Source organism: Mustela lutreola, chromosome 2, assembly GCF_030435805.1.
Source record: "Mustela lutreola isolate mMusLut2 chromosome 2, mMusLut2.pri, whole genome shotgun sequence".
Classification (NCBI taxonomy): Eukaryota; Metazoa; Chordata; class Mammalia; order Carnivora; family Mustelidae; genus Mustela; species Mustela lutreola.
Genome location: NC_081291.1, coordinates 111279207 through 111302465, shown reverse-complemented (window position 1 = coordinate 111302465; position 23259 = coordinate 111279207). Strand labels below are relative to the sequence as shown.

The 23259-nt window shown below is 36.7% G+C and overlaps 1 long non-coding RNA gene across 2 annotated transcripts in view; it reads left to right on the top strand.

The window, feature by feature from the left end:
• The window catches only part of LOC131824723 (uncharacterized), a 34438-nt gene extending 26290 nt beyond the window's left edge, over positions 1 to 8148 (top strand). For both annotated transcript variants that reach the window (XR_009350957.1, XR_009350958.1), the window contains exon 4: positions 7246 to 8148. This is a non-coding gene — a long non-coding RNA (uncharacterized LOC131824723). The remainder of the gene's footprint in view (positions 1 to 7245) is intronic.
• The last annotated feature ends 15111 nt before the right edge of the window (positions 8149 to 23259 follow it).

The window sequence follows — 23259 nt, the reverse complement described above, 5'->3', positions numbered from 1 at the left end:
TCAATTAATAAACTATGCTCAATGAAATGTAGGAAAATATACTCACAATAAATGAAAAGATAGGATATCTCAGTGGAGAAAAAGAAGTTCTAAGAAAGGACCAATGGAGATTCTTGAACTAGTCATTATGCACTTCATCCTGTAGTGGGGGACAGACCCAAAATACGATGAGAACAGAGTAGACTAGATGAGAACAGAGCAGAGTAGACTTGAGAATTATGTTTTCAGAAATGCCTAGAAGACCTAGTAACTATAAAACCTCTCAGACTTACTCCAGTATGCCTACAAAACAGTGCGGACAAAGTTGTAGCCCAATTTCAATGGTAGAAGAAATTCTCGAGTGTTTCCTAATGAAATCCACTGTTGGAAATTTCACCATTAGCAAAATAATTCTAGGGGCTCCTTTGCCTCAGGTCATAATCTCAGGGTCTTGGGATCTGCCCGCATCTGGCTCTCTGCTCAGCAGGGAGCCTGCTTCCCTCTCTCTCTCTGCCTGCCTCTCTACTTGTGATCTCTCTCTCTCTGTGTCAAATAAATAATAAAATAAAATCTTAAAAAAAAAAAGAAAGTAACTCTAAAAAGCTGTTGTCTTTTGTACCATATTTTGAAAGCAAAGCACATGTCACTAGAATAAAATGAGAATAAGGTAGAACAGGATGGTGTACCACCAAAGACCATGCATATTTTGAGAGCAAAGCACATGTCACTAGAATAAAATGAAAGTATGGGAGAACAGGGAGGTGTACCACCATCAGATAAGGACAATAGAATGAATAATGATTCACTCATTTCTGCCTGTCACCGCCTTTGTCCCTCACCTAGAACAAACTCCAAGCATGTGATCTTTAGGATATGTCCATTTGCTTGCTTATCTCATTTAATTATATGCATCCTCCATACTTTCAGGGATAATACTTAATTATCTTAATACTTAAATTAGCACATATTAATAAGAATGAGGTATAGATATCAATATAGTTTTCAGAATTCATGCAGAGAAATAAAACAAAATAGTAAATACTCCCATAATCTGTGGTACAGTGGTTTTAAAATTGTATATTATATTTTCTTTTGATTAAAATTTAAGGGCAAGCTTCATGGATAATAATAAATGGTAATAATAAATAATTATTTTTGTCATTAAAATCCTAATTATGAAGACTTTGAAGTAATATGGAAAATGCTTTTGCTATGACTGACATGCAAATTACAAAACAGTTTGTGTACTTTAATTATAACTAAGTTAAGATCATCCTTGTTAGGCAAGATATAGAAAACAAAGAAAAAAAGAGGAATTTCAGAACTGAGGAAATAAAATTAGAATAGGTTTTTCCCAATTTCTGTCATAACTATGTATATGTAATAAATAAACTTCAGCTTTGCCCTCTAGAAACCAAGAATATACAGGAAACAGCTCTGGTTTTATTTTAATCATTAGGTAAGTGGCAATCTCTGAATAAAAGAAGCTATTAAAATCATAAGAGTTAAAACAGCAACAACAACAAAAATATAAGGGTTTTAGAATTCTTCTGGACCGAGAGGATCCTTGAGATTCACAGTGTGTGGATGAAGCTACCCTGAGGTGCTCTGATGACACACATGGGTTTGGAAGCCCCACATGCCCCTATCCCTTCAGCTTCTGGAGAACTAAAGACCTCAAGATGGATGTAGAATACTTGAACTGTTGTGTTGTTGGATGAAGCTAATGAGACCTGGAACTTTTGTTTTGTTTCTTTCAAGATGTTCTTAAAAAAAGATTTCTCATGAAATCATCTCTTGTGAGATGACTCTCATCTCACAAACCACTTCAGCACAAAGGCAATTTAAATTGCATTTTTAATCAATAATGCAAATCAAGTGTTCCTTTTCAAGCTCGAGAGTAGGAAGATAGCACACTATAAATGACGTCTCAAGTCTCCGCTGGAATCTGCAGATTTTTGCAGTTCTTGGAGAATATGAGAGGATGGCAATTCCCACAGTAACTTCTTTTCTTCTCACTAAGTGTGTGTAAGTCCCAAAGGCAGTGCCACACTCATAATTCAATTGGTAATTTGACTAGCATAAGAGAGAGCTTGAGGAGATTGAACAAAAATCCCCTAAGACACAGGGACTTGATGGTACTTTTATAATAGTTTGGTTTACATCGTCTGAGATACTACTTGTTTTTTAAAGACTTCTATGAATCTGTACCAAAGAGGTCTCTCTCATCTTGTGATCCAACAGTTCTTAATTTTCCACATTCTTATGGTGCTTATCATGTTCTGACTGCCATTATTCTTGTGCAAGGCAATAGGGAAGACATCTACTTTGCTAATAGTTGGATATCATATGGCCTCAATCCTCTGATTAATATTTATATGATGTGAAATCATATAAAATCAGAATATTTCTCATTAATAAAATAGAGATACCAGAACTCCTATGTTTTCATGAGGATTACATAAAACAATATACGGAAAGTGTTTAGCGGAGACCTGAAAAGGAGTACATGCTCAATGAACTGTAAGCATACACTTTTCTTATTTCTTTTACTGATTTTTAGCTTCTTGAGAGTCAATCTTTTTCTGCACAATAATATTGGAGAAAGTGAAGAAATAATACTGACACAGTTTCGTAAAAGAACATTCCTGAATCATAAGCACACATTATAAAAAGAACTTGTTAACTGCCCTCTATGACATCTAATCTCTCTGTCTCCATGAGTATTATGGTTAAAGATTTTATTTATTTATTTGAGAGAGTGAGCAAGTGAGCACAAGTTGGGGGGGTGGGGAGCATAGAGAGTAGAAGACTTCCCACTAAGCAGGGAGCCTGACAAGAGGTTTGATCCCAGGTCCGCAGGATCAGGACCTGAGCTGAAGGCAGATGTTTAACCAGCTGAGCCACCCAGGCACCCTCTATCTCCATGCATGTTGATCATGGAAAAGTTCTTCATCTTTTCTGTTGGATCATTGGTTTGTTTGCTTCCTAGGTTTTGCTCTGGTACATCTGATAGATGAGCCTGTGTGACTCCTAGGAAGCAATTTGTCTCCTACACAACAGAATAAGCAGAAAGGCTAGAAAGTGTGACTGGGTTATTGAAAGGAGCACTTGATATCTGTTTCAATTTGTATATATATATAAAAAAAGAAGCACATCATTAAAGACTACTCATACTTTATTATTGTGCCTAAATTATTTGTAATGTACTTCACAACTGATCAAAAATCAGGAATGTGTCAAGACTCAGTGGTTGAAAGCTGCTTTAATGGTTTCCTCACTTCCCTCTATTATTCTTTTTAGAACATTCTAGTAATTACTTTGATTATCCAGTAAGATCTCTTTCCTTTTCTAATTCTTATAATCATATTTGAGGATGTTTCCTCCATGGTTAACACACTTGCATTAATTGTGAACTTTTAAAAATTTCCGTATTTTAAATGTTTTGTTTTTTCTACATGTTATTACAACTGCTTAGGTCAACCACCTCTTCTTTATATTCATTCTCCTTATAGGAAGAACCTATTTATTTTATCACTTTTCCTCTTATAGTCTCCTACATAGTAACCTTTATTTCATAGTATTCAAAAGTCGGTAGATGGAAGATTATCCAGGAAGGTCAATCAGGCATTGAGAATTTACCAGAGACTCACATCCAGTCAAAGGTATTGTTCCTTACACAAAAGCTGAAACCTTTCTCTTTAGTACAGCGGAATGATTCAAAACTCCAGAAAAATTAAAAATTTCATAAATTGGATAGTTTCCATCATGTTGTTAACTTATCTAGCTGTTAAGTTGCCTGTGTATTTACTCACAGTGGAAATTTGGCTCATTCATCCTTCAAGGATAGATCTAGTAGCCCGAATTTCAAGATGTAAAACAATGCAAGAACTGAGCCAGAAAATAATGTCTTTTTCTGTAGTCAGTGCATTCTTCTTCAGGGGCGACAAAACAGTATACATCGCTGAGAAGGTGACTTTGAAATCCAACTCTGAAGGAAAAAAAAAAAAAAACAAAAACTGCTTTAACAGGAAATATATCTAGAGACTGCAGGAACTGCAGCGTCAAAACCCGGCCCACATCCTTTGCCTAACAACTCCAGCCCACGGACAAACTCTGATAACCACACAGGGGGATTTAATGATCCACACTCTGTGTCCATCTATAGTGTTTCCAAGGAACAGACTCTCTGCTGAGAGAGAAATCTACCCAGTCCAGATGATGGACAAAACTGTGGGAGGTACAATTAGCTTCACAAATTGTCAGGGGCTTTTAAGACTTATTCACTCTTAAAATACTTTAATGATTAGGTATCTCAGGATTCAGAGCCTTTATGGAGGCAAAAATAAATGTCAGTTTTAATCTCCCAATCAGTAATTTCTCAAAATGAGTCTGGCAAACCACCTCCCATCTATCTTCCGCCTTGCCTGTGAGGAAGAAACTGGAGCAAATAAGATGGAAATCCCAGCAAGGTAGATGAGTAATGATGATTGCCTCTTTCCCATTTATCTTTTCTCTCATAAAATAAGTGCCTGGAATTTGAGATTACCATGGAGCTGTTTGTTAGTGGTGACAGCTGTATGGTCTTGGTGTAGAAAATGTGTTCTGTACAGGCTTGTTGATTCATGTAGGTCACTTGCAGTGTTTTTTCTTTAAAAAAATATGACAGAATGATCATTTAATTTCTGAAGTCTGATGGCTACCGAGAACTTAATGACCAGTTCTGCCTAGATTTTCCCTTTTGTTGGACAAAAATATCAAGTCATAATTTTTTGAGTTTTTATTTAAATTTCAGTTAGTTAATGTACAGTGTATATTACTTTCAAGTATGCAATCTAGTGATTCAACACTTCCATACAATACCCATTGGTTATCATTTAAGTTCCATCCCCTCACCTACCTGGACTTAGGTGTGACAGCCTTAGGATACTGCACAAAAAGCATCTTGCACAGCTAGAAAGAGGGGACAATTAAGCATAGGAATAGAGGATCTATATTGGCAGCAGTGATTACCATAGTTCATAATTATGTATCTATTTCAGTACAGAACCTATCCCTGATTGATGGCTTTTCTCCATTTTTGAGATGTTTTTCAACAATTGAAAGTTATTTCCTGGCAAATACAATTGTTTCTTATAAGATATTTTCCATGTAGTATATAATACAGCCAATATTTCATTGGAGAGCACATGGAGTCCAAAAGGAGAAGCTACATGAATGTCACGATGAGCAAATCAATGTTGGCATTAATTTACATTGCTTATACAGTAATTTTTATTCATAAGACTTCTAAAAAGTTTTTACAATTTGAGTCACAAGCTCATGCTCTCGTTGATCATAATTTATTTAAAATCAGCTATTATTGTGACTTCCATAGAAATAAACCATGACAAAGAAAAAAGAAAATGTGAATCAGTCTTTGTATGTTATAGGACAAGTAGTAGTGTCTGCAATTAGTGGAGGGTAAAAGTGGCTATTAGAACTGTATTCGGACACCTGGGTGATTCAGTTGGTTAAACCGCTGCCTTCAGCTCAGGTCGTGATCCCAGGGTCCTGGAATCAAGTCCCACATTGGGCTCCTTGCTCAGTGGGGAGTCCACTTCTCCTTCTACCTCTGCCTGCCTCTCTGCCTGCTTGTGCTCTTTCTCTGACAAATAAAATAAAATAAAGTAAAATAATAAAATAAAATAAAATAACTATATTCACTGAGGCAGGGAACAAACAGTCAGCATTCCAGATGGCTGTAAGAGGTAATGGGGGTAGCACCTTAAGTGGTGGTAACTGTGTATTTGTTTCCTTCCCTTCTTGAAATGTTTTGTTTGTTTGTTTGTTTTAATTTGCCAGAGAGAGAGAGCAAGCATAAGCAGGGGGAGTGGCAGACAGATGGAGAAGCAGGCTCCCTCCTGAGCAGAGAACCCAATGCAGGACTCTATTTCAGGACCCTGGGATTATGACCTGAGCCAAAGGCAGATGCTTAGCTGACTGAGCCACCCAGGCATCCCTGGAATGGGCTTTTATAGGACATTTATTAACTATTATGTATCAGTGCCCTGTTAAGTAGGTCATCTGTATGCAGATTTAGTGTCTGATGTCCAGGAGAATTTCCTGAACTTGGAGAATATCTAATAGAAAAACCTGAAATAAAAAAAAAAAAATGGTGAAGCAGAGATTAGGCTTTGTGACAATAGTACACCAAGGTTTAAAAGGTATATTGAAATTTATTGTTGAGCCATTTGATTGAAATTGCTATTGTTCAACCTTGTCTGCATCTTAAAAATATGTAAGAAAATTTAAAAAATTATTGATTCCCAGGTGACATACAAGACTAATTACATCTTTGACAGTGGGATCTAGGCATTGATATTTTATAAGGTAATTTCAGTGTATATCTTGAAACGCTGGTCTAAATGATAACAAAAATGTTGTTAAATCCTCTGACAGTTCAATTGGCAAAGATATTTATGAGTAATTAAAACAAATGAAAAATAAAGGCTTATGGCTAGTGAAAGTTGTATAATAGGTGAAATTTTTCAGTGTCATTGTAACCAATGATTTAGAGGTAGTGAAGTCTTATTTCAAAAACATCTGAAAAGACAAAGTAAGACAGTATGAAACATTTTTATACTAAGAATCTTTATCATTTTAGTCCATGTGTTTCTGGAATCATCAATATAAAAGCTAAAAGAAATATCTTTTTAGCCTTTCATGGGGAGCAGGAACAAAGGACATAGTCATTGGGATTGTCTGGAATATGCAGTCAATAGAGATAAATGTAGATATCAGAAAGACATAAATATATCTGACCTCTTTTTCGTAACCTTTAGCTATAGAGACTAAGCTGCTTATTCCCTCCATTCCCTTTGTCCTCCATTCTAAAGTCATCTAATAGGAAATGGAGGGACACTTTTTCATTAGCTTTGACAAAGGCCTGTCATTGCTGCGAAATAATAACAAATTAGTGTCTACATCTCTATGTCTTTTTTTTTTTGGATTTTTCAACATTTATTAAAATAGTATGGAATATCCTAACATATTTATGAAAGTAGTTTTAGAACAACTGATCAGAAGTATCTTTGCAAATAGCCAGTCAACTTTGACATGGTTTCTAATGAATTCTGAGACACTAATTAGTACCATCTGTTACTGCAAGCTCTGCAGCTTTCTTTGTTGTTGTTTCTCATAAACAGAAGCTTCTAAGACTTTGGAGGTGATGAAAGTATTTTTCTAATTACTTCCTCTTTTCTCTTTTATTTCATATTTCTCAAGGAAGAAGAGTAAGATACATTACATTCAAGACCATGATGAATGCAAGTTTTTCCTAGGATAATTTAAATTCAATAAGTACTTTTTAATTTCTTTTATTTCTTTTTTATTTCTCAGATATAACTGATAGTATGCTCCTTAACTTCTTAGTTAATCCACCTGGAGCACAGGAGCCTCCTGAGTAATATGTATTCCAGCCTTTTTGTTGTTATTTTCTTGTTTTCTTCCTGTGATGATGTCTGGTCTCAAATTTTCACCCAATCATCCTGAGGTCATACTGTTGTGATATTCTGATCTTCTGGCCAGGACTTCCATGTTCTCCCTGGAAAGGAAGAGATATTGCTATGTCTACGTAAACATTGAAAGCCTGAATAGTCCTAAATTTATCTTGGATGGCACAGGATTCATTCGCTGTTATTAAAAATATCCCATAATGTACACAGACCTGTACCCCTGGGGATAAAAATACCCTATATATTTATAAAAAAAATTTAAAAATAAAAATATATCCCATAATGTGTCGTGTAGAGCAAAGAATGCTCATAAGAAGAAGTTCCTTAAAGAAGATGTTTGGGTGCATATGCCTGGGTGGCTCAGTTGGTTAAGCATCTGCCTTCAGCTTGGGTCATGATCTCGGGGTCCTGGGACAGACCCAGTGCAGGGCTACTTGCTCAGCAGGAAGCCTGCTTCTCCCTCAGCCTGACTCTCTCTCTCTCTGACAAATAACTAAATTTTTTTTTTTTTTTAGAAAGGTGGTTGAGTGAATAAAATTCTCAGACCGCCCTCATACATTATCTTTCGTAGAGATTCATAAATCCAAATTCACACTCTGCAAAGACCGCACTGTGAAATGCTAATCCATTCACGGCAGACCTGGTGAGCAAAGCGAAGCAAATGCTTTTTAAGTTCAGAGGGAAAGGCAGATGACACTGTCTGTACTAGAAAACTGGCCTGAATTGGTTAAGCATAAAAAAATTGTCAGGAGAAAGACAAAAAAAGTTCCTACTATACATATAGCTCTGAGAAAGGTAGTGTGAATTTTATGGAAGTGAATTATACATGCAGTCTTTCCTTACATAACTTATCATCTAATAGAAGATATAAAACATGTCTGGAAAGGGACACGAAGTGTGTAAAATGGGCCACAAGAGAGGTACAGGATACTATGGATATTCTGTGCTAGTAGAGATTATTACTACCTGGGGATAGAATGGAATTACAGAAATCTTCATGGAGCAATGGCCTTAACTGAGCATTAAAGGATGTACTTTAAAATGGAATGTGGGAATGAGTAAGTACAGAGGTAGGAGGCTAGAAGGCTTGGACCATGGTTGGGGGTGGGAATAGATGGTGAAGTGTTAGCAAGAAAGTGGTTATATTATTTTCAATTTTATGCAAAGAGTCCTAAATTTCAAGCTCAGGAGTTGGCTTAGGAGAAAGTAATTTAATGAAAATTAGGTCTAAAAAAACAATTTTTTTTTTTTCTCTCTGTGTAACAATTAAGCATACATGGTAGGCAATTTACTCTGGTTTTATACTCTGGTGCTTTTCACGTGAAACTTGAGAGCAATGAAGAAATGAAGAATTGGGGATAGTTAACAATGCCCTCCAGTCTTTAGAAGAGCAATCTACAACCAGGCTCCTCACACTTTGGTGCACATGCTGATTACCTGGGATCTTGTTAAAATGTAGATTTTGGAATGGTATATGTATGGAGTCTGAAACTAAATTTTAGCAAACTTTCAGGTATTAGGATCTGTTCAGTTTTTGTTTTGTTTTTGTTTCTTGTGGGGAGGAGGCAACTCTATAGACCACATATCGAGTTGTGAAGATTTCAGACCAGTGAACACCCAAACTGGGCTACACAGCAAAATCACCTGTGGAGCCTTAAAAACTACCCAATGCCCAGGCCCTACTTACAGAGATTCTGATTTAATTGGGTCTTAGGTGGGGTCTTGGCTTCAGTATTGTTAAAAGTCCTCCAGGGAATTCTAATGTGAGGCCTCTATTGAGGAGTACTGCTCTAGGCTACATCTTAAGTTAGGGTTTCTCAACCCTGGCTGCACTTTAGAATCACCCAAGGAGGTTTTAAAAATCCCAGTATTCAGGCAGCGTGCCAGACCAATTAAATCTGACTCTCTGGGGGAGGGACCTGGGCATTGGTACTTTTCCAAAGCTCCCTAGGTGATTCTGAGGTGCACAAGGTTCAGAATCAATGACCTGGAGGAATATAGGAATTTCTCTCCTCTATCCCTGGCCAGAAGCCTGAGCCTCTGTTGCTGTTTATAGAGCAAAGAGCACATGATAATCTGTTGTTAAATCTATCAAGTATTTACCATCTGTATGTAGCTCATTAATGCAAATAAGACCAGTTGTCTAGAGATCTTAGTTTGGGGGTGAAGAAACAAAGCTGATTTTTTCTGAAATGAAAAATGTTGAGGAATAAATAGAACAATGAGGAGTTGAGCCCATTACTTTGTCAAGAGCCAGTGGGCTTAGTGCAGGGGTCTCTGACTGTGCAGGTCTGCATTATTAACACATGGCTCCAGATAGTCTCACTGAAAACCCAGAAGAGACACATAAAATCACTGTAAAGTGGTGAAACAAAAGTGGGTGTTTGATTAGCAGGACAGGACTAGGCAGAGAGGGGGAAGGGTAGAAATGTGCAGAAGGGGACTCAGAGGGTTTGGCCCTAGCCCTATTACTGGCTCTGTTATGAGCACCTCAGCTTCACAGTTCACCGACTAGAAAAAACTGACACCTATTTATGGGGTTATTATAAGGCCGTAATAACACAAGTATTTTGCTGTAAACTGAAATGTACAACCAAATGTCAATAATGAAAGGCACAATATCTCCAGAACCACAGGAATGAGGATGAATAACATTCGTGTTGTTCAATTCTCTTTTTTTCCCCCCTGGAATTATTGCTCTCAAGCATGCAGGTGCTCTGTATTGGCACTTAAAACTCTCGATGTTTGTTTGGGGTTTGATAAACAGTTCTCAACATGAAATGATCATTTGGGAGGAAATGAGAAACAAAAGAAAAGTTGGAAAAAAAATTCCTGTCCTGATCCAACTATATTTTTTAGACAACATAAGATGATGTTATTTTTAGGGCTATAGGACATCATTGTGTCATTAATAATAAAAAATTGAAGTTATTATTCAAACATGGGTTAGCAAGAGCAAATCTGTGCTATTTATACTGAATAGGTAGGTTAAAACTTAAATCCTAAATTGTTTGTGAATGTCGACACAGACTGACTAGGAAATCCATCTGGACTCAGATTTAACAAACATAAGAAGTATTTAACCTTGAAATATCATTATAAAGTCTCAGAGCGACTAAGAGAAATAAAGGTATGCACTTGAATTATCCATGGTAGGTAATTATGTACTAAGTTGTCATTTCAACTGCTTAGTCAGACATAGAAAAGTCACTGATGACATTGAATTCATAGAAAAACAATATAAAATGTGGGAAAGATGCTACAGATTCATGGTGGAGAGTCTTCTTAATTTCTTTTTGCTTTTGATTCAACACTTTTCTTATTCTGCTAATTATAAGATTCAAAGAATAGTCAGAATAAGAATGACATACTGTATAGCCCACATTTACTCAAATGACTGGAATCACTGAGGTGCCCAATCAGGGGTAGGAGAAAAGACTTGAATGTTAGACTTCTGATCTACAACCATTTTCTAGATAGAATCAAATGATATAATTTGTGTAAAAATCCATTGCATTGTGCTTGACACTTGTTATGCAACCCATTTTGGGATTCTTTCCCTATAGTAATAGGTCAAACATTTTTGAGCTTTTATTATGTGCCAGGTAATGCTCTTAGCTCTTCAGAGATATTGGTTTGTGTGATAGTTATAAAAACTACATGAAGAACATATAATCATTTCCATTTATTTTATGGGGAAATTCAAGTACAGTGTTTAAGCATTTGCCTATAGTCACATAGCTAACAGGTGACAGAGCTAGGACTTGAGCCCAGGCAGTTGGTCTCTAGAGTCCAGATGCTTTCCAGTAAACACACTATCCTTTCTTGATTCACATATTTTGCTGACAATCCCTCACTCCATCCCTGGTCCACATGTTACTAATGAGGAAAATAAGGTCCAGAGAAAGAAATGTACCAAACTATAAATTAAACAGAGCTCTCGGAGCTTCTATTAGCTTAAAGTGTTACAGCCACTCACAGAGTCAAGTGTCCTTTGCTCCAAGATCACATCCATGTTCTGTGTTTTAGTGAACTTATCTGAAATCCCACCTCTTTTGCTCTTTGGATCTCTGAGAATTCCAGATTTCAGAAACTCAAAAGGATTTCGGAACTTCTACTTTTGATAGTGTTTTTTTTTTTTTTTCTTTCTTTCTTTTTTTTTTTTTTTTCAATTTTTTATTCACTTGACTTTTTCTTTAGTCTTGTTTCTGGAAAACCACATATCCTTGGCATCTCTCCTGGTTAGCGTTTGGCACCACATATCTATTTCTTGCTTTTATTATCTATATTTTGTAAACCAAACCTTGTTAACTATTTTCTGAATTACTACTTGGTTAGGTTTAGTGCAAGTTACTGGGGATGAGTGTAGCAGACTGTCATAGTTAACATCCTCACAGGGCTTGTAGTTTAACAAGACACTCAAGCAATTAAACAGGAAGCTATCACTTAGGGAGATAAGTCTATGATGGGGGATGTAGACCCAGGTGAACTGGATCCAGAGAAGTCTTCATAAGGGAGATCTCTGAGATGAAACATAAGGGAGGAGTAGCAGTCATCCAAGTTCCATAATGTCAGGGACAGACATGTCTAATTGATCTTAACAGAGTGTCTGCCATATATTTAGAATTCTGTAAATATTTTTGAATGAAGAGATGAATGCAAAGTGAAGAAGTTGAGAGAGACTCCTTCTTTGATCAAACTTGATTCAGGTTCCCTTGAGCCCTCTCTTTTTGGCTAGGCTTCATCCATGGGCCTAGCACTTGGCCTACTGAGTGCAGTTTTAGCAAGAAAAAGCTAGTTTATTGAGAATACCCCTATCCTTGGTATCTAATGACCTTAACTTGTCTTTATCAGGAATCCAATTTAGCAGGAATCCTCCTATCCTTGATAAATAATCAAATTCCTCTTAATTTTTCCTTCATTGACCTCTCCTCCTCCCCCTTCTCTGCTCATTGGATATAAATCCCCAGCTGTCTTTGCTGGGTTTGGGATTAAATTTAACCTCTGTCCCTCACTGCAACAGTCTCAAGTAAAATGGTTAACATTTGAACAAGTGTCAGAATAATTTGTCTTTAACAAGAGTAAATATACTATGAAGGCTGAGATACAAGCACCCTTAGTTCATTTACTTTCCTCCTGTTCTTTGGCAGTTTTTCTGCAAAAGAAGACATTTTTTAATAACACGGATTATTATGGAGATTAAAGGAAATACTGTATGAAAGTGATTATGCAAAATATTAAAATAATGCTAGGCATATAATAGATGTGAAATAAGTAGTAGATATCATCTTTTTTTTAAAAAGATTTTATTTATTGATTTGACAGAGAGAGATCACAAGTAGGAAGAGAGGCAGGCAGAGAGAGAAGGGGAAGCAGGCTCCCTGTTGAGCAGAGAACCCGATGTGGGGCTCGATCCCAGGACCCTAAGATCATGACATGAGCCGAAGGCAGAGGCTTTAAGCCATTGAGCCACCCAGGCTTTTTTTCTACTGGCATTTCTTCATGCCATTAGTTATCCAAAGTAAGTTTTGCTTCCCTCAGTTTACATAGAATCAATCAAGTCTGAGCATCTCCTAAAATTATGTGCAATATGGTGTATACACTCTCCCCCTTATGTAATACCCCTAATCCTTTCATATCTCCTGTCTCAACACCTGCCCCAAATTGGCTTCTCTTTCTAAAGACTGTATTTTTTCTCTGTGGTATTATTTTCCCCTTAGTCTTTCAAGGTACACACCTTGTAATAAACTTTGATGGTTCTCTCTACTTTACCCTTTTCCAGTAGTTCTGCAATTAAATGTCAACAGTGTTTCTCTTAAAATGCTATGTTTAGTCATTTTTTTCCTACTCTCACTTTGGACCATCTTCACTTTGTGCTGGGATTTCTGTAAGATCCTTCTAGCTGGTCTCCTGGCTTCTAGCTCTTCTTCACAGTGAGTCCAGCCTTCATGGCATTGCCATATTTTACAATTAATGGATTATTCCTGTACTCCTAACTCCATATTGTTTCTTGGGTGAAGCCCCTTACGCACTATGATGGCCCTTCTGACACATGCTTTATTGTTCAGTGCATTTGCTATACTCTGTCATCAAGAGTAAAATTAATTTTCCTGATGGATCCTCTTCCCAGTAATTAATAATTATTAATAAGTACTTAATCCAGGCAACAAATGATCCGAGCATATTCTGCTTGTTTTTCCCAAGAACGTCCTTCCACTTTCTCTTCTGCCTCTCCAAATCCTAGCCATCTTTCAGGCTTTAGTTCAAGTCTTGCCTATTTCACAGAAGTCCCTAATTTTCAATATTTTTCTGTTCTAACCTCTGACTGCATAGATTGTTAGTTTCATACCATTTAGCCCTTTGTACTTACTGTATAATGTCTGTGCACTTGAGCACGCAGACATATGCACCACTTTCTCTTCCTGTGCTCATGACTGGAACAGGACTTGTTTTATATTTCTCAGTGTTGCCATCACCAGACTACTTTAAAATGGTAAAATTTACCAAATAATTGTAGTTGATAAGCAATTTTAACCATATACATAGATAAAATTTTAAACCTAATTTCTTAAATATTTTCAAAAGTAGAAAAAATGTAACCATATAAATTTTAGTTCTTTAGAGTAACAGTGTACTCTGAACCATTGCTTAACAAGTAGTCAATTCTCCTAAGTATGGAAAAAGATACATAAATCAATAAGGAATCTGTTATTTTCAAGCTATGTGCTCCTGTAAGACATTGTTTATGAATAAGTTTCACATTAAATCAGAAGTCACATCACTCCTTTTGATTATGTCACAAGTTATTATCTGACTCTGCAGTCTTGGCTGTTATTTCTCCAAAGGCAAGGATCTGAGCTTAGTGCTTTGCAAGGGTCTTTGCCATCTGAAAATTTCTTTATTTTTTTTAAAGATTTTATATATTTATTTGACAGAAAGAGACACAAGAGAGGGAACACAAGCAGGGGGAGTGAGAGAGGGAGAAGCAGGCTTTGTGCTGAGCAGCAAGCCTGATGCGGGGCTCCATCCCAGGACACTGGGATCATGCCCTGAGCTGAAGGCAGACGCTTAATGACTGAGCCACTCAGGCACCCCTGAAAATTTCTTTAAATAGTTCTACAGAGATACACTTTCACACATGCATTGAAGGTCTTGAAGGTTATTTTCCTTCCTGAAATTTATATGCAAAGTGTACTGTAGGCTAAATGAAACATAGACAAAAATGCACACACTATTTTTCCATTTCCTAATTCAGAGAAATGACTGAGTAAATTTAATTTTAATCTTTAACAACATCTTACCTAAGAGAAATGACAGACAAATAGCTAAAGCAGTGATCATTTTAGACTGTTTGAGAGAAAGAAAGCAATGAGCCAAAGTGAAATAATAATAATAATAATAATAATAATATTTATTTATTGCTTACTATGTTCCCAGCTTTGGTACACAATTGATATCAACTTTTTGTTCTTCAATTCCAAAGTGAAAGATCTTCTGAGCCCATATAAATAATAAAATGTGAAACTTTATGGGACCTTAGAGATCACCTAGTCTACCTTCTAATTTTATGGATAAGGACACTGAAGTGAGGAAAAGGGAGTTAAATTGTCCAAGGTCACAGGGCTGTTTAAAGATAGTCTTACTAGAATTAAAAATACAGTTTTCATGACCTTCTCCCACCTGATAATTTTATCTTAATCCTTCCTGATGTAAAGGGATGAATTTTACAAATATAGACTTACCTCACATTGAAGTCTGATCTCATATCGATAAGGATTCGCTATACAGCCTTGCATCCGCTCTACGATATAGTGTAGGATGCAATGTTGTGTACTTAAGAACTTTTTAAGAGGGTAGATCTCAGGTTAAGTATTCTTTAGAAGAAAAAAAAAAGGAAAAGGAAAAATAAGCAAGGAGACATAAATCCTTTGGAGATGATGGATGCATTTATAACCTTGAGTGTGGTGATGGTATCACAGGTATATGAATACATCCAAACCCATCAAAATGCATATACAGTAAAAAGGTATGATTTTTTGCATATGAAGTATACTTCCATAAAGCTAGGAAATGTCTTGCTCAAAAAATAAAAAAAAAAAACATATATATTTGTATTAAATGTTAAACAAGTATTAATTCATTCAAATTATTAAATAAAAAAAATTGGGAGTTTTTACATAAGACCTTGTTTTCTGGGTGCTTGTTTCCTGTGTCTGAACAGAAGCAGTAGCTGAAGTTTTGCTGAGGTATGTGCTCTGCAGTTCAACCTGCCAATCTCACGTTATGTGACCTTTCTGTTACCAGTGGGACTTTGAATTTCAGATATTCATTCTCAAGCTTTTTTTTGTATGTACGTACCCAGGATTCTTCAATCCTACTTTTTTCTTCCCTTTTGTCTCTGCCATCCTTCAGGCCTTCAGCACTTGTTCTTTGGACTAGTTAGAAAACTGGTTTTCTTGTCTCTCCTGACATTTATTTGATAGTTAGCTTTCAAGGCTCATTAATCGACCTCCTGCCTTCAGAAGTAGCAACGAGTGGAGCCACAGAGAAGTAAGAAACAATCGCTCACTTTCTTGTTAAGGGATCATTTAAAATTCTTTTTCTAGGTAATGTGATGTGATACACATTCAGTTGGTGAGACACAGAGAAGGCTCACACTGGCCAAAAGCATGGCTGCCCACCTGCCTCCCCGGGGCTTACTCTGGCTCCTGTTCTCTGTCTCTGTCCTGCAACCCAGTTACACATCACAGTACCGGGCTTTTCTTCTCACTGTCTTTTCTAGTCAGTAGGTCTGCAATTACGTTTTCCCTGTGCCTCTAATGCCTTTCCCTTCCTATCCCCCCCCCCCATTATTTATATCTGTACCTTGAGCTTGGGAAGATCAATAAAAAGATGTTTCAGGTTTTTAAATGTTTTTCTTATCAATGAATTTATCCTGGGCATAGTATTTCAATTTCAATTTCACAAATGATCTAGGAGTATCTCTCCATGGAAATGATCTCAGGCATTGAACTGAAAGTATAAAATATATGCTAATGATGAAAAGAAAGGGCAAAAGGGACATTACAGGCAGAAATATTTTATGACCAATATAATGGCATAGCAAACCATTTTTAGAGTAACTAAGCATTTCTGTTAAAAAATATAAGGTCAAATAGCATATTTTAAATTGCTGAAGAAATTCATTCAATTTTAAAGTTGTTCTTGCATTACCCAAAGTTACTTAGAGGACAAAATAACTGAGGTTAATAGACTTTAATATATCACCAGCCTAAGTGGCTCATCAAAATATAAATTTAAAGGAACAAGGCAGATATTTCAAGCCTATAAAGAATGTCATCAATCTCCAAAATGATTTTTGTTTCCAGTTAGTCCTAATACGATGACAGTTTTAATCCTGCATATTTTCCCATCAAAGGTGCAACTTTCAGTTTCTTTATTATTTTAACTTTGCCATCATCCTCGTAAATAGTGAAACCCTATTCAGCACTGACTCCTTTAAAATCAGTAATTTCGGATGCTGCTTGCTGGAGTTTGAGGCAGGCAGGAGTTTGATTCTGAGGGACAGCTACTGGCCTGACTCCATTAACTAGTTTCATCCCTCACTTAAGGGAGGATTTGCTCACTTGGAACTGGCAAATAATCAGTGTTCTGGGCCACTATTAACTCTCTCATCATATAGCACTTGGTTCTTTTTTATTTTATTATTTCATTTTTCTACAATTTCACATTAGATTGCTATATTGTTTTTTTATTTTTATTTATTTATTTTTATTATTTTTATTTTTTTTAATCTTTTTTTTTTAATTTTTTATTTTTTATAAACATATATTTTTATCCCCAGGGGTACAGGTCTGTGAATCACCAGGTTTACACACTTCACAGCACTCACCAAAGCACATACCCTCCCCAATGTCCATAATCCCACCCCCTTCTCCCAACCCCCCTCCCCCCAGCAACCCTCAGTTTGTTTTGTGAGATTAAGAGTCACTTATGGTTTGTCTCCCTCCCAATTTTGTTTAAGAGGAAGATAGCTAACAGTGAGTGAGCAAGATACCAAAAAGGAAGTTTACTCTTTTCAAAGCTCTTACTAACAGTACAGTATTACTGGTCTCAACAAATGTCTTCTTGGAGACTTTCAGAACAACAGCAACAACCAACAAACAAACAAAAAAAAGAAAAAAAAAAAAGAAAGGGTTTCTTTCATGATGAAAACATGGAGATTCTGATTACTTGAGACAGAAGCTGTTATTGTGCACCAACTCTTTTGACAATTTTTCCCCATCAGGTGAATTGAGGTAATTTGTAGGGAATTTCTGGTAAAACAGTATAAAAGTCTTCACATGTGCTATTCCCTTTGCCAGGAAAGCTCTTCCCCAGATGTTCCTCCTCTGCTCTTGTGTTACCTCATCAGAGACATTTTTCTTTTGGCTAACTGATCTAAAGTAGCACAGTAGTTCTCTTTCTTCCCTTGCATTGATCTATTTTTCATCATAATCATTGTCACCTACAATAAGTCATACATTTCTTTGTAGATTATCTACTTAGCACATTAATTAAATGAGGGCAAGGATGTCATCCCTTTTGTTCATGGCTCTATTCTCAGAGCCTAAGACAGAGGTGTGGCACAAAGCAGGTTATCAGTAATTATTTGTTGAAATTATTAATTAGTAAAATATGGGTCCTGTACAAAAGATTATTTTATTTTAGGACTATGCACTGTGTGATTACACCATCATGATGAATATCCAATCTTCCGTCTTTCTTGAAGTTCCAACACATTTGTACAAATATATACTCTAGTTCATCAGATATATTTGCACAAGTAACAAGTTATAAAAAAACAAACAATACAACATGGTTAAGCCAAGAAGTCAATTGGAAAACAACAACATCCTTTATCTAACTTTATTTCAATTCAATTAATTTAATTTATTATATTTAAATTTAATTAATAAATTTAATAAATTTAAAATCTGTTGTTTGTTTTGTTTTGGTTTGGTTTTAGTGACAAAGAAATGGAGACAGGAGGGCAACAGTATTCAGGGAAGTGGTTTTAGAGCAAGAGATGGTCAGTTGCCATTAGCATAACATGCTCCTCTTATTTTTACCCTTTTTCTCTAGCATGAGAACTTAAAATATATTTGATATATAGAATACCTGCAGTTGGTCTATTTGATGACACTGAGAAGAACCTTGAGAAATGTTCTTGTTTATCTGTATAGTCAGAATAACATTTTATTGATATTGAAATGCATATAAATTTTCTTTTCAATAAGTGTTTCAGTTAAGATGGAAATGCCAATTTAGTTGTGTCAGAGTGTCCAAAAGTACGCTGAAAGAAAAGTTACAGTTTGATTTTTAAACTGAGCTGGATTGAGCACTTGCCATATGCCATCTCTTCTGCTACCTTCTGGGATAGCAGAGGTCACCCCATGATGGGGGCTCTCTCAAGGATTGCACAGAACAACGTGAGAGATTATTTCTTTGTTTATTCACACATTTATTGATTTATATATACTTCATCTTGCTATGAAAATGATTTACGCTAATCTATAAAAGGTTAAATGCTGGGATGCCTAGGTAGATCAGTTGGTTAAGGTCTGCCTTCAGCTCAGGTCATAAACCCAGGGTCTTGGAACCGAGTCCTACATCAGGCTCCTTGCTCAGCAGGGAGCTTCTTTTCCTTGTCCCTCTGCCTTATATCCCCCATGCTTGTGCTTGTTCTCTCTTTCTGACAAATAAATAAATAAAATCTTATAAAAAATGGTTATATGCTACGAAACAATAGGAGTTGGAAGCATGACAGAAATATAAGATGAAGAATAAATAAGGAGAGGACAATAAAACATGGCTATGGAATATTATATCCTTGTGAGGGATGTATATGAATGGATAATTATGTCTCAGTGTGTGAATAAGTGTACACTGTAAGTATGTACATGGTACAGTTTTAACAGATAAGGGAATGAACAACTGTCTAAATATTTCTCAGGAGATTTTGATGAATCAGAGAAGATGCCCTAGAATTAATGGAAAGCCTGAATTCCTGAGGAGGAATAATAATTGTTCAGACAGATTGAGTGGGGGGTTACAGTACTCTAGGCAAAGAGAAGAGCATGTGGCATGTGCAAAATTATAGAAGCATGCATAATTAAAACAGCATGGGACGTTTGGGAAATTATAAGGATAAAAATGAAATGGGAGAAGCCAGTGATGAGGGTAAAATGGAAGGATGGCTTCCAGCCAGTTCTTATGCTGCATTAATTTGGTGTCAGAAAAACACAGGTTATGGAGCACCTCAGTGAACACAGTTTTGGATGGTGGTTCCGTTGTTTTTTGAGGAGGAGATGTTGTTACTCATTCAATTTTTAAGTATGCTGTCATGTTGACTGTTGGCCAGAGAGGTGAGCTGATGGTTCAGCTGTGCTCACCTGTGGATAAAATGAAGGTATTCCCAGCAGAGCTGTGTGTACTCTGTGTGAGGATCAGGAAGTGATCCTCCAAATGCAAATCCTTTGGAGCCGAAATGATGGGGCTAAGGCTCAAAGGGTACTTACAGAATCCCATTTCTTTTGTGGTTGCCTTAAACATTTTTTCTCAGCAGCAATATTTCAAAAAGATGCTGCCACACAAATATTCCTGACACCTTACTTCTTTTTTTGGGGGGGGGCAGGGGAACATACTTCCTGTCAGATGGGAACCAGTAATGATTTAAGAAGGACAGAGGCCCGACAACACAGTGTCTTTATTTTATTCTATGTTGTCTGCATCTCACATCCATTCCTTTATTGGGCCATGGTTTCCACCCAAGGTGAGTCTTTTCCCCTTGTATGGCATTACCACAAGCCAGGTGTCTTCCTCTGGCCCCATGGTTGACAGAACAATCCTTTAAGCTCTACTCTGTATCATTAGTCCTGGTCACATGACTCACTTTTGCTCATTAGGTAAGTTTTAACTGAGTAGGTGGACATTGATAGCCTTGCACTACCTGGGAGGTCCACAAGCCAAGTTCTAAAGCTATCCTGGTCCCTAATCTCAGGGTTCTTTCAGACATAATCTCTCTCCTCTGCCCTGTGTCATATCTTTAACACACATATCTCACTCCTACTTAATGAAATTCTGAACATTTTTCAAGGTCCAGGTAAAGCATATCTTTCTTCATCATGCCTTTCATCCTCATTGCCCTGGAATCAAAATCCTCATTATTTTGGCTTCAATAACAATTTTTTGTTTGTTTGTTTGTTTGTTTTGTTTTTTCAGTGCTCTAAGATCCATTTTTTATGCACCATACCCCGTGCTCCATTCAGTACATGCACTCCTTAGTACCCACCACCAGGCTTACCCAACCTCCCGTCCCCACCCCTCCAAAACCCTGTTTGTTTCTGAGTCTCTCATGGTTCATCTCCTCCTCCAATTTTCCCCAACTCACTTCTCTCCAACTCCCAATGTCCTCTGCGTTATTTCCTTATGCTCCACAAGTAAGTGAAACCATATGATAATTGACTCTCTCTGCTTGACTTATTTCACTCAGTATAATCTCCTTCAGTCTCATCCATTTTGATACAAAAGTTGGGTATTCATTCTTTCTGACAGAGGCATAATATTCCATTGTATATATGGACCATATCTTATCTATTCGTCTCTTGAAGAGCATCTTGGTTCTTTCCACAGTTTGGCAACTTGCTGCTATGAACATTGGGGTACAGATGGCCCTTCCTTTCACTACATCTGTATCTTTGGGGCAAATACTCAGTAGTGCAATTGCAGGGTCATAGGGTACCTCTATTTTTAATTTCTTAAGGAATCTCCACACTGTTGGCTGCACCAACTTGCATTCCTAAAATTTGGATGGAACCAGAAGAGACCCTGAATTGCTAAGGAAATGTTAAAAAGAAAAACAAAATTGGGGCCATCACGTTGCCTGATTTCAAGCTTTACTATAAAGCTGTGATCACCAAGACAGCATGGTATAGGCTCTAGTAACAATTTATTTATCTTATCTCATTTGTGGTATTGTGTGTTTTTTTCTTACTAGACTCTGAGTTTTATAGACAGCAAATTATGTGGCCCTCTTTGTTTCTTCTCATTTCGACAGTCACCTTCACTTCAGACTTCATCCACAGTGGTTGGCCTAGTGCCTGGTGTGTGTGTGTATGCTTTCAAATTTGTGAAAGAATTCCCTCCACACCCTCATCTAGTTAATTAATATCTATCACCTCATATATATATATATATATATATATATATATATATATATAAAGATTTTATTTATTTATTTGACAGACAGAGATCACAAGTAGGCAGAGAGGCAGGCAGAGAGAGAGGGGGAAGCAGGCTCCCCGTCAAGCAGAGAGCCTGATGAGGGGCTCGATCCCAGGACCCTGGGATCATGACCTGAGCTGAAGGCAGAGGCTTAACCCACTGAGCCACCCAGGTGCCCCTCATATATATTTTTAGTAAGTATATTTAAGTTTTACTCTTTTAGCAAATTTCAATTATATAATAAAATATTGTCAACTATAGTCACCACATTATAAATTAGATTCTCAGACTTCATTAATCTTAAAGCTGAAAGTTTTTAACTTTTGCTAACCTCTCCCTTGCACCCCCCGCCTCCCTGGCAACCCATTTTTTCTATTCCCTTTCTATGAGCTTGACTTCTTTCTCCCTGATATGAGGAAGTGGTGATGCAACATGGAGGCTTAAGTGGGTAGAAGAAGAATAAATGAAACAAGATGGGATTGGGAGGGAGACAAACCATAAGTGACTCTTAATCTTTTTTTTTTTTTTTTTTTAATATTCCACATGCTAGTGACACAAGACAGTATTTGTCTTTCTCTGACTTATTTCACTTAGCATAATGCCTTCAAGGTCCACTCCTATTGTCTTAAAGAGCAGTATTTTCTTCTTTCTCAAGGATGAATACTCTCCCTGTCTCTGTCCCTGTCTCTCTCTCTCTCTCCACACACACACACACACACACACACACACACACACACACACTGAATCTTCTTTATCCATTCACCTGTTGACAGATACTCAGGTTGTTTCCATGTCTTGGCTATTGAACATGAGAGTGCTCCAAAAGTGGGATTGCTAGATCACATGGTAGTTCTTTTTTTAATATTTTGAGGAACCTGCATACTGTTTTCCATAGTGGCCACCAATTTACATTCCTACCAGCAGTGCCCGAGAGTTCTTTCTTCTACATCCTCACCAACACTGGGTTGTCTCTTGTCTTTTTGATGATAGCTATCCTGAAGTGATATCTCACTGTGGTTTTGATTTGCATTTCCTTGATGATTAATGATGTCAAACATCTTTTCGTGTACCTGTTGACCACATGTCTTCTTTGGGGAAGTGTCTATTTGGTTCCTCTGCCCATTTTTTAACATTTTTTGTATTTCTTTTTTTGTTTGTTTGTTTTGCTATTGAGTTATGTATTTTTTATACATTTTGGATATTAACTTCTTTTCAGATTTTTGACTTACAAATCAAAAATTATAGGTTGCTTTTTCACTTTGTTGAGGCTTTCCTTTGTTGCATGGATGATTTTTAGTTTGATGTAGTCCCACTTGTTTGTTTTTGCTATTGTTGTCTTTGCTTTTGGTATAAATCCAAAAAATCATTGCCAAGATTGATATCAAGGAGTTTACCTCCTGTATGTTTTTTCCTAGGATTTTTCTTTATTTTATGATTTTTTTCATTAAAGTATAGGAGGATACTAATCAATAAAATAAAAGCAAATAGCCTCTTTGGAAACAGCTGCTTTGGTGACAGG